This window comes from Phyllostomus hastatus, unplaced genomic scaffold (assembly GCF_019186645.2).
Source record: "Phyllostomus hastatus isolate PE091 unplaced genomic scaffold, TTU_PhHast_1.1 phas_contig_34, whole genome shotgun sequence".
NCBI lineage: Eukaryota > Metazoa > Chordata > Mammalia > Chiroptera > Phyllostomidae > Phyllostomus > Phyllostomus hastatus.
The window spans coordinates 61499355-61509730 of record NW_025333857.1 but is presented as its reverse complement, the minus strand read 5'-3'; positions in this window follow the sequence as shown (position 1 = coordinate 61509730).

The following is a 10376-nucleotide window of genomic DNA, read 5'->3' as shown; positions in this document are numbered from 1 at the left end:
CCTTTTTCCACATTGGAGCCACAGAAGAACCAATTGCTACTAGATCCCAAGCAATAACAGATGTGATTTTTAAAAGGCATTGAATGATAAAGACCCAGTAAAATCTGGTTAGAAAGGAACAAATTAAATGCTTCCTCCCTTTCTCTCTTCTGTGGCCTTGCCAACCTTGGTGGATACACATTCTGTATGGGATAGTGATAACATAGAAGAAGACCATTCATGAGTATGATCACCTGGTGCCCCATAAGCATCATCTATCTGCAAGTTTCTTGTGCAGAGCTGGCTCCCAAACATCAAGAGGAACACCAATAAACTTGGGAATCTCCATAAACAATGGATAAGCTTAGTTAGAGAGCTAGAAAGAAGCTGTTTTGGGTAGACTTATTATTCATAAATATTTGCTGCCCCATTCTGAGTGCAGAGTTCCCTTCCCCACCTCACCAACAGAAGACTCTGGCCAATGCAACGTGATTGAAGGTGATGTGTGTCACTTCTGGTAGAACCTTTCAGGACAAAAGTATAGAGACTCATGTTCTCTTTTCCTTCAACCATCATGATCAACAGTGTTTTCAACAGAGGCTGATTAATCAGCCTGGGTGCTGGAGTGAATATGAATTGGAGCAGTTACTCTGGCCTGCAATAAACACGAGGTGTGAGCAAGGTGACAAAGATTCTTTCTTTGGACAAACTTTACTCAGGACTCTACTCAGGCTCCTATGAGCTCTCATCTCAATAGACTTTGGCTTTTCAGCTTCAGTGTCTGCTTCTCAGCTTTAGCAAGAATCCTGCCAAGTCAGCTTAGCCAGAATCCTCCATACTCCATATCAGATTATGCTTAATATCAAATCAGGTTCTTCATCTTCCACCATCCCCCAGGTGATGTCAGGTCACCCTGGCCTACCTTCAGGAAGAATCCTGTTAGGCCAGTTTAGCCAAAATCCCCCTTATTCCTGGTGTTTCCTCTTAGTATTTTCTATCCACTGATCCCCACCTTCCTCCTTAGCTATGAATTTCCACTTGCCCATGCTGTATTTGGAGTGGAGTCCAATTTCTTCAAGGCCCCATTGAAGTGGTCCCTAACATCACAATTGCCTCCCTTACATAAAGTCAGAATTACTATTTTTAATGTGTTATGAATAATTTTAACAGAATATTATTTTTTCCTTCAACACAAGACATAAACCTTTGTTCCTTAGAGACCCCGAGATCTTAGAATAGTTTGTTAGTACAGTATAATTTGGCCTGTCCTAACTGATAATACCATAATACCAGTGAAGGAATGGCAGATGATGGTCCTAAAGAAGAGATAACATGGTGGGAACATAGTCATTGTCATTAACGACCTGAAAAGCCAAGTGGAAAAGCAGCACCCAACTTGCCTGTGTGTTGCTCCCAAACTGGAAGTCACAGGGATATAGTTCAGCCTAAGGAAGAATGTTCTGAGAGTTACCACTGAGCAACCAGTGACTAGAGGTAACTGCAGAGGTGCAAGCAGAGGTCTGAGATGGGAGGGTAGGAGAGGGCACTAAGACCTCTTCCAGGGATGACAGGCTGTCATTACAGGGAAAGTCTATATTGTAGGTGGCCTTTTACCCCAGGGTTTTCAACTATCAGTAAGGAAAGCACAGAGAGTTAGGACAGTCTGGCACCTCAGCTATGCAAAAGAACCCATTCTCTCATGGGGTCCTAAGCTATGATCAACGGCATCCTGACCCTAAGGGCCAGGATGCAGTCCTTCTCAGGAAGTTTGCATGGACTTTTCTCCATTAAACACCGCTATGCATTGGGAGTTTGAGTCACTGTCTCCCTTCCTCTCTGTCTCTGTCCCTATCTCTCTGCCTCCTGATTCTCTCTCACATTGCCCTAGTTTCCACGTGCCCCGGATATTTAGGGTGTTATCTCTCTGTGTCCTTGTGTCTTTGCATATTTTTGTCTCCATCTCAGTTTGGTTTTTTGTTTCTGTGCATCTTTTTTCTTCTTTCTCAACCTTCCCTTTATCTCTTCCCAGCATGCATTGCATCCATCAATACACCACCCAGATCTTTTTGATGACATAAGTCCCCATGAAACCAACCCCTAGACTTTTCTCTCACCATAGCTGATATAAAAATGATTAATATGTTCAGCCCCATCTTCAGTTTCTGATTCTTTTTTATCACTTCCTTTTCATCCCTACCATGGAGCTTCTCCCCTAACCAGACACTGCTCATCTCCAGCCCCAGTGGCTGAACACTTGTGCTCAACCTCTTCCTTCTAAATTCCAAAATTATCTCTGGCCATGATTCCAGGGCAGAGCCTTGCCCTTCTTCCCTGCCTGACCTTTCTGTCCAGTTCCAGAGACATTCCCAGAAAGGCCATGGCAAGGGTGTAGCCACCAAAAACTTTCTTGATTACGAAGGGTGGAGGTTTACAGACGCCACAGACACCACCCCAGCCCAAAGAGCTCCACAGCCCTCTGCTGCAGCCTCATTCCTGCTCCTCCCCTGCACAGTCCCTTGGATGTGTCTGGTGACTTCCACCTCATGCCCTGGCTCTCATCGTAACCTCCACTGGCTACACCGTCCATTCATAGCAGTGCAACAGGATGACAGATAGAACAAAACATGTGCCTAGCTTCTCAGGGATCTGGGTTCAACATCAGCTCCAGATCTAATAACTCACTTTTTGTATAATTCTGAGCAATTTGCATTATTCCTCTTAAAAATGGGAGTTATGGTGCTGACCTGCCAAGGTTGTATAGGAATCAAGTCAGATTGTGTACAGAAAATTCCTGATGCAGAGCTGTAATAAAGATGGTGATGGTGAAACATTTATTCCTTTTCTATCTATTCACCACCCAAACCACAAGTCTCTCTTCATCTTCTAAGCTGGCCTTTACATCAATTGTGTGGCATCACAATTTAGCAGCATTTGGTTGAAACTGAGTACTAATGTCAAGTCCAGAAAAGGGAGAAAGAGTAGCTAGCAGTTACAAGGACAACAGTACTGACTCTTCTCCACTAGAGTCTACTCTGTTGGGTCAGCTGGCATGGAGTTCCTGTTGTTATTTACTTTCACTACCTCCACTTCCACTGCTATGACCCCTCCCCCCGGCCCTCCTTCATCTTTCCATCCATGAAATTCACTATGAAACACAAACCAGACCACCCATCCTCTCTGAGCTCCCTGGGACCCCTCCTAATAGTGATAACCTGCCTCTACTTTGAGGTACTGATAACAGGTGGTTCCCCCAAACATGTATTTACCATCTATTCTATGCCCTGAACTTGGGAGACTCAGCAATGAAAAAGACATATCTCTACCTACTTGAGATGTTTACATATTCACCTACTAGTGGGAGGGAAAGCTATATAAATAAATCATAACAATGCAATGTGATAAGACGTCAGTAACTGAGGTGTGGGTTGGACACACTGAAAGATGGGAGCCCTAGCTTTGCCTGGGGCTACCACTATGATGCAACTCTACAGCTTAATCTTATGTTCCTTCATTGCAAGACTCACTTGACTCCATTCAGCACTAAGAGCCAATACTGCCCATGTTGAGAAGTAGGGCTACAACTATGGACAAAATAATAATGATCTGCAACTTCAGATCTGGGTCAAAACTGTATCTCCAACTGCTTGTTGAGTTTGGGCCACCAAGTAGGTACCTGAGGAGTGAGAGAATGCCCACACCTACAGCCAGTGTCACAATTTATCAGCATTCTTGGTTGAAACTGAGTAATAATACCAAGGCCAGAAAAAGGAGAGACAGTCCAAGGAAACAGTCTGGTGGTTTGGCCAAGACTTCTCAAGCTCCATCTAGCTTGCTCTTTATTGCAGATACTCTGTCACTACCTGGTACAACTCTCTGCCTTTGCACTCCCTTCCTTCACTCCTGGACCTCTGCCAACCCACTCTTCACCTGAGCTCTCTTCTCCCAACCAGAGAGTGCCATCTATCCAGAGACAGGTCTCCCCCTGTATTCTTCCCATAACTGAATTGTCAACAAATACACAATCACACCTGCAGGCTCTTTTAAGGGAATGTTTATTATCTTGAACAATTGAACTGAGGTTCAACAAGACTTCATTTATCTAGCAACATCAGCTGCCTGGACCAGAATCAAGAACTAAAAAGAAAATAAAAATATTCTTTTGTGAAGCCATAACACACACCCTAAAATCTTACATAAATACTAATGCTCATCCACATGATTCATTAGAAAGGCTCCTGGGACCACGTGCAGCTTCCATTCACTTGTTTCTATTTTCTATTCTTAGATTCTGTCAAAAGACAGAATTGAAATTTTAATGCCTGGATCATGTCACATTGTCATTGTGGTTCACCCTTGGACTATTTATTTAGTCAATTAATTAGTTGTAACATTGTAAGCACCTATTAACCCATAACAAAAGAGGAAAGCCAGGACCTTGAGGGGTAGCTTATGACACCATACAAAACCCCTCATGACTACCCCTGAGCTGTCCAGCTCAGGAGATTCAGCATCCTGAATCTTGTACTCATCATTACTCTCCTTTACTCTCCTTTTTAATTAGTTGTATATATATGTATTTGTTTGTGTGTGTATGCATTTATTTATGTGTGCACACATGCATTATTTTTAACTTTAACCTTACCATATACAACCTTTGGGAACTTACCTGTACACTTTATATTGTCTGGCTAAGATTCACCCAAATTGAGATGCATTGCTGTTGCTCCTTCATTTAGACAAGTGTACGGGGTGGCTCCGCCACACTTTATTCCCTGACTTTCCTGGTGACAGGTGTTGGATGTGAATGCAGGTTTTTGCCATCATGGCATCTGTTATGACTTTGAAGGCCCTTATATGTATCTCCTTGCAAGAATCTCCTTTTGCTGTATGCTTAGGAGTGAATGAGAAAGTTCTAACCTGCTTGAGCTATATCTAAAGGGCAGCTAGATCTAAGAAAAGCAAAGAGAAAGAGTAATCAGGAAAGAAGAAAAAGAAGAGTAATCCTAAAAGCCTAATTTAGCATAGGAGCAACATTCTTCTTCATGATTCAATGGCTGCCGAGGACACAGGCACAGACATAGTGAGTTCATTGTGGAAACAGAATTATTCAGACGCAGTGAAATCTGCTTTGGCATCTCACTAAATGATGCAAATGATGTTGTGCTAGGAAAATACCCAATCCTGGCAAAAATGGGGTGATTTGTGGTACCACCTCTACATAGGAAGAGCCTCAAATATGTTCATATTCTCTGTCCTAGGAATATTCCTCCTGGTACTACATGCAAGAGTCACAATATAAAAACAAACAACAACAAAAAAACACCTCTGTGCTTAATTTATAAACTAATAAGAAACAATCCAAATCCAAATGTGTGTTAAGTAGGTGCTATGTGAACTCCAATATTTCCATTTGACAGAAGATTTATGCAGTCTTTAACATCTTTATTCATGAAAATTTATGAAATGCCTGAAATGCCACTATTCAATAAGATGAGCAGAAATCATAATTGGATGTACAAGGTGATCACAACAATAGTTAAAATTAAAAGCATAGAAAAATAAATTGAAATAAATACTCCTAAATGTTAATACCCGTTTCTAGAAGGTTTAGGGCAGCAGTCAGAAACTACAGTGCCCAGGCTAAATCCAGCCAGCCCCATTTTTGTCTGGCCTAAAAACAAAGAATGGTTTTTCATCTTAAAATGGTTATATAAGTACCTACATAATATCTTCAATTTTGCCTCTTGGCTCACAACATTTAAAATACTTACTATCTGACCCTTCACAGAAAAAGTTTTTAAAGTGTAAACTATATTTTAGAAAGGTTTCCATTCAAAATGGTTGCATTTTTTAGGTTGTCTCTTAGAGGGCTGTGTGTCAATCACTGAAAAATTCTTACACTGTATTAGTATATATAGCTCATTTCGCAAGACAGCTAGAAGGGGAGGCCCTGCAACCATCAACACCATTCCAGGAAGATGGAGCTGTGCCCTGGATTAGCACTCTTGCAGGAAGCCTGTGAATGTTGCACAAGACAAAACATGCTTAGATGTCAAGAAGTAATTACTGAAAAATGACTGTTTTCCCAATTTGAGAAGCAATAAGGAACACAACTGCTTCCACATTCCAGCTGCCCATCCTAATCCCTCTACTCATGGGGAAATTGCCTTGGTTTAGTCTGGAAAAGAGGTGGCTCAGAAAACAAAGATGTGTGGAGATGAGTGGGGGGACAACCAGTGGGCAAAGAGAAGACACAGAGAAGCAGAGACCCTGAAAATATTAATGCCAGATGCATCCTCAGCAATCATGCTGTTCAACCCACTGGTTCCATTTTACAGATGAAGAGAATGACACCTGAAGAGCAGAAATGACTTTGACTCATCCTATCTCAGTGAGATCAAAAGATGTAAAAGACGTCAGCTCCAAACATCTCTGAATTTAAACTGGATTTCCTCCCAAATGTCCCCAATAAATGGTTGTTCAGATCCTGAATTTACTCATGGCACAGAGAGCTGCCACCTTTGGAAGTGGCATGATTTATGATTGAATAGCATTGACATAGTCTTAAAACTGAGCTGAAATGTGCCTCTCTGTACCTTCTACTCTCTGGTCTATTTCAACTCTCTGGATGCCTCACAAAATGGTAAAATAATAATAACAACACCAATGATGATAATACAAATCCACAATCCAAAGTCCAAAAAGCTATAAAAATCTGAAAGCTATTATGACTCCTTTGACAACAAAACTGACTTGAAAGGGCGTGTGTGTTTGTGCGCAGGTGTGTGTGTGGTCCTTATCTATTCCACTGAGTATGAGTATGCCAGGCTGCAGAAATATTTCTGTGTTTAATAATAGGGTGCTTTTCTGGGCCTACTGGGAGTATTATGTAATATAAGGCATACAGAGTGTATTATTAGGGTGAACCATGTGAATTTATTATTGTAGGTAAAAAATGGTCAGATAATGGTAATTTCATATGGTTCAACTTAATGCTTTTCTAAAACCTGGCCCCAAGGATTTAGAATTAAGGAACTCAGGACCTGTGATGGAGAGGAGCCTCCACTTTGGAGTACTATGTGATAAGCACTGTGTCAAAAGAGATTCTCAAATTAATATTCCACTCAGGTCTCTCCCTGGGACCCCAGACTCATCCGGCTGCCTCCCCAACATGTCATCTCCACTTGGCCATCTAAAAGTCACCGTAAATGGTACATGTCTTGATCAGAGCTCTCAAGCTTCCTTTCCTATCCCCACTAATGGCATCCCTGTCTTTCCAACGTTCTAACCAAGAACCTTGGATCCAGACTTTTCTCTTTCTCTCTCACCTCACATCCAGCTTGTTAAGAAATTACATCTGCTCTACATCAAAATTTATCCAGAATTCACTATTTTTTGTGGATTGCTGCAGTGGTCTCCCCTGTTCCACCCTTTTCCTCGAGCTACTCTCAATCCAGCAGCCAGGATGATCCTTTTGCAGTGAAATCAGAACTTACCACCCTTCTGCCTACACCTTCCAGACACTCCCCACCTCCCAGAAAAAGAAGCCAAATTCCACCCATTCCTAAAGGCCCTTCATGATCAGCCTCCTGTGATACTGCTTTGACCTCATAGCCCCCACTCTCTTCCTCACTGTTCCCACCACCCTGGCCACCCTGATTCTCCGAGAACACACCCACATCAAGGCCAGAGGCAGTCTCCTACGAGATACCCAAAAGGCTTTCCCCCACTTCAGGTCTTCACTCAAATGTCTCCTCTCTGAAAAGGTGGCCTTTTCTGACCATCCTATTTTAAATTATGACTAGGATTAACTCCCAATCTCCCTTTTCTATTTTTTCTCCTAAAGCACTAAGACCATCTAATATGCTATGAGTTTAACTTATTTATTGTATTTACTGGCCATCTCCCTCACTAGAATATAAGCTTCATGGAAGCAGAGATTTGTGTCTGTTCTCTTCACTGCTTTATCCCCTAATACCCAGAACATTATCTTGCATATAGTTGACACTCAAGTGCAGTAACTCATGATTTATTTGTAAGCTATTTACTTTCACCTTGGAATCCATTGAGAATCAAGAAGGAAGCAAAAAGTACCTTGTAGCAGTTGAAATAGATATCTGTATCACCAGAGAGGTTATACAGATGGTCGATAAATAAGTGTGTGAAAAGATGTCTAATACTGTTAGCCATTAAGAAAATGCAAATTAAAGCCACAGTTAGGCATCACTATCCACCTACAAAAATGGCTGATTTAAAAAAAAATAGTAATAACACTAATGCTGGAGAGAGGATGCAGAGAGGATGTTGGCTCTTCCACACATTGCTGGTGGGAAGTACAATGATACAACCACTCTAGATAAGGACATGGTAGCAATCTGCAAAACGGCTCCGGTGCCTCCATATGACTCAGAAATTCCAACTCTTGGGGGTTTTATACCAGAGAAATGAAGACATGTTCACACAAAATCTGTATACCATATTCATTGCAGCTTTGTTCATAATAACTCAAAACTGGAAATAACCCAAATGTCCTTCAATGGTTAAGCAAACTGTGGTACATCCATACCAGCAATCAAAAGAAATTAACTATTAGTCATGTCATAATCTGGATAAACCTCAACTGAACCCATGCCAAGTGAAAAAATCCAACCTCAAAAGGCTACAGACTGCATGATTCCATTTATATAACATTTGTAAAATAACATAATTATCAATTTCAAGAGCAATAGTGGTTGCCAAGAGCTAAGGGAAGAGGAGATGGAGGCTGGTAGCTGTGACTGACTACAAAACATAGCATAAGGAATCCTTGTGAGGGAGCTTTTCTGTCATTTTGACTGTGGTGATGCTCTCATGAACCTACATGTGATTAACTGCACAGAACTAAAGACATACATATACAAATGAGTGCATATAATAAAAGTTATGGAATCTGAAAATGTTTTGGTTATGACATTATACTATACTTATACAAAATGTTACCTTGTGGAAAACTTACAACTACATGTAAACCTACATCTACAATTATCTTAAAGATATGTCTATAGGTCCATGACCTAAAACTCTTATTCTCGTCCCAAAGGATATTCCCCAGGCACAAACACAGAATCCATTGACACTTACTTTAAACATAATTATAACAAGCTTAGTTATCATGTTTGGCAGTAGCCAGTTACATTAGAGTGGGAGACAATCTGCTAGAGTTCTCAGGCTCACAGAATATGGAATCTAAAACCCAGGTCTCCAGATCCCCAATCTGGTGTTTTTAGTATTCACCATCTTTCGAGGCCCTTTTATATCATGGATGATAATATCTAACACTTCATTTGAGCCCATACATTTACCACTTTTAAGATCCTGGTTTGATCAACCACACAAATTTTCTTAAAAAGAAATACAAAGGTAAGAATGCATTTGTAAATCCCTTTAGGACGATTAGGTATTAAGTGCGATTATGTATTTAAAAGTTACAACAGCAAAGACTTAGGTTAGTCTCAAGGAAAAGTTTCTTACTAGATTTGTTAACTACAAATGGGTAACCAAGGGCCATAAAAGCCATTCTTTGCTGGGATTCTTTGAAAATATGTTAGATGTGCCCTGGCTGGCGTAGCTCAGTGGATTGAGCGCGGGCTGCGAACCAAGCATCGCAGATTCGATTCCCAGTCAGGGCACTTGCCTAGGTTGCAGGCCATGGCTCCCAGCAACCACACATTGATGTTTCTCTCTCCCTCTCTCCCCACTCCCTTCCCTCTCTGAAAACAAATAAATAAAATCTTTAAAAAAATATGTTAGATGCTTATTTCAATACATGTTGATTACGAGTTCATTATGTGATCGTCTCTATTAGGTGCTACAGCAACAGGGAAGGTATATAACCTAGGACCTGCCCTCCTAGAGCTGATGGTTTAATGGGAGTGATGGGAAAACAGTCAATCATAGGCTAGTATGAAGTGTGATAAGGGAAGAACATAGATAAGCATCTCATCCAAACTTGGAGGTAGAAAGATACAGGAAAGTTTTTTATGTGAAGTTTAAAAAATAGGAGAGCATGGTGATATGAAGGGAAAGGACTGGAAGCTTTCACAGTGGAGGGAACAGTGTGTGCAACAGAGCAGCTAGTCCATAGTGTGCCTGAGGGGAATCGCAGCTTGGGAAAGTAGTAAGAGATGAAGCTGGACATTGGGGAGGAGTGATGGTGGGCAGGGACTGGGTATAAAAGATCTTTCCACATAGCCTAGAGGGATTTAGCTGTGATATAAAGAAAAGAAGCAATTGAACAGAAGCACTAGTCAGACTGGTTGCCACAAAACATCCTTAAGCCTTACTCTTCCTGTAACCTATCTTTTGCAGTGATCTCCTATTCTTCTCTGATATCACCCTCCCTACAATTCAACGTCTAA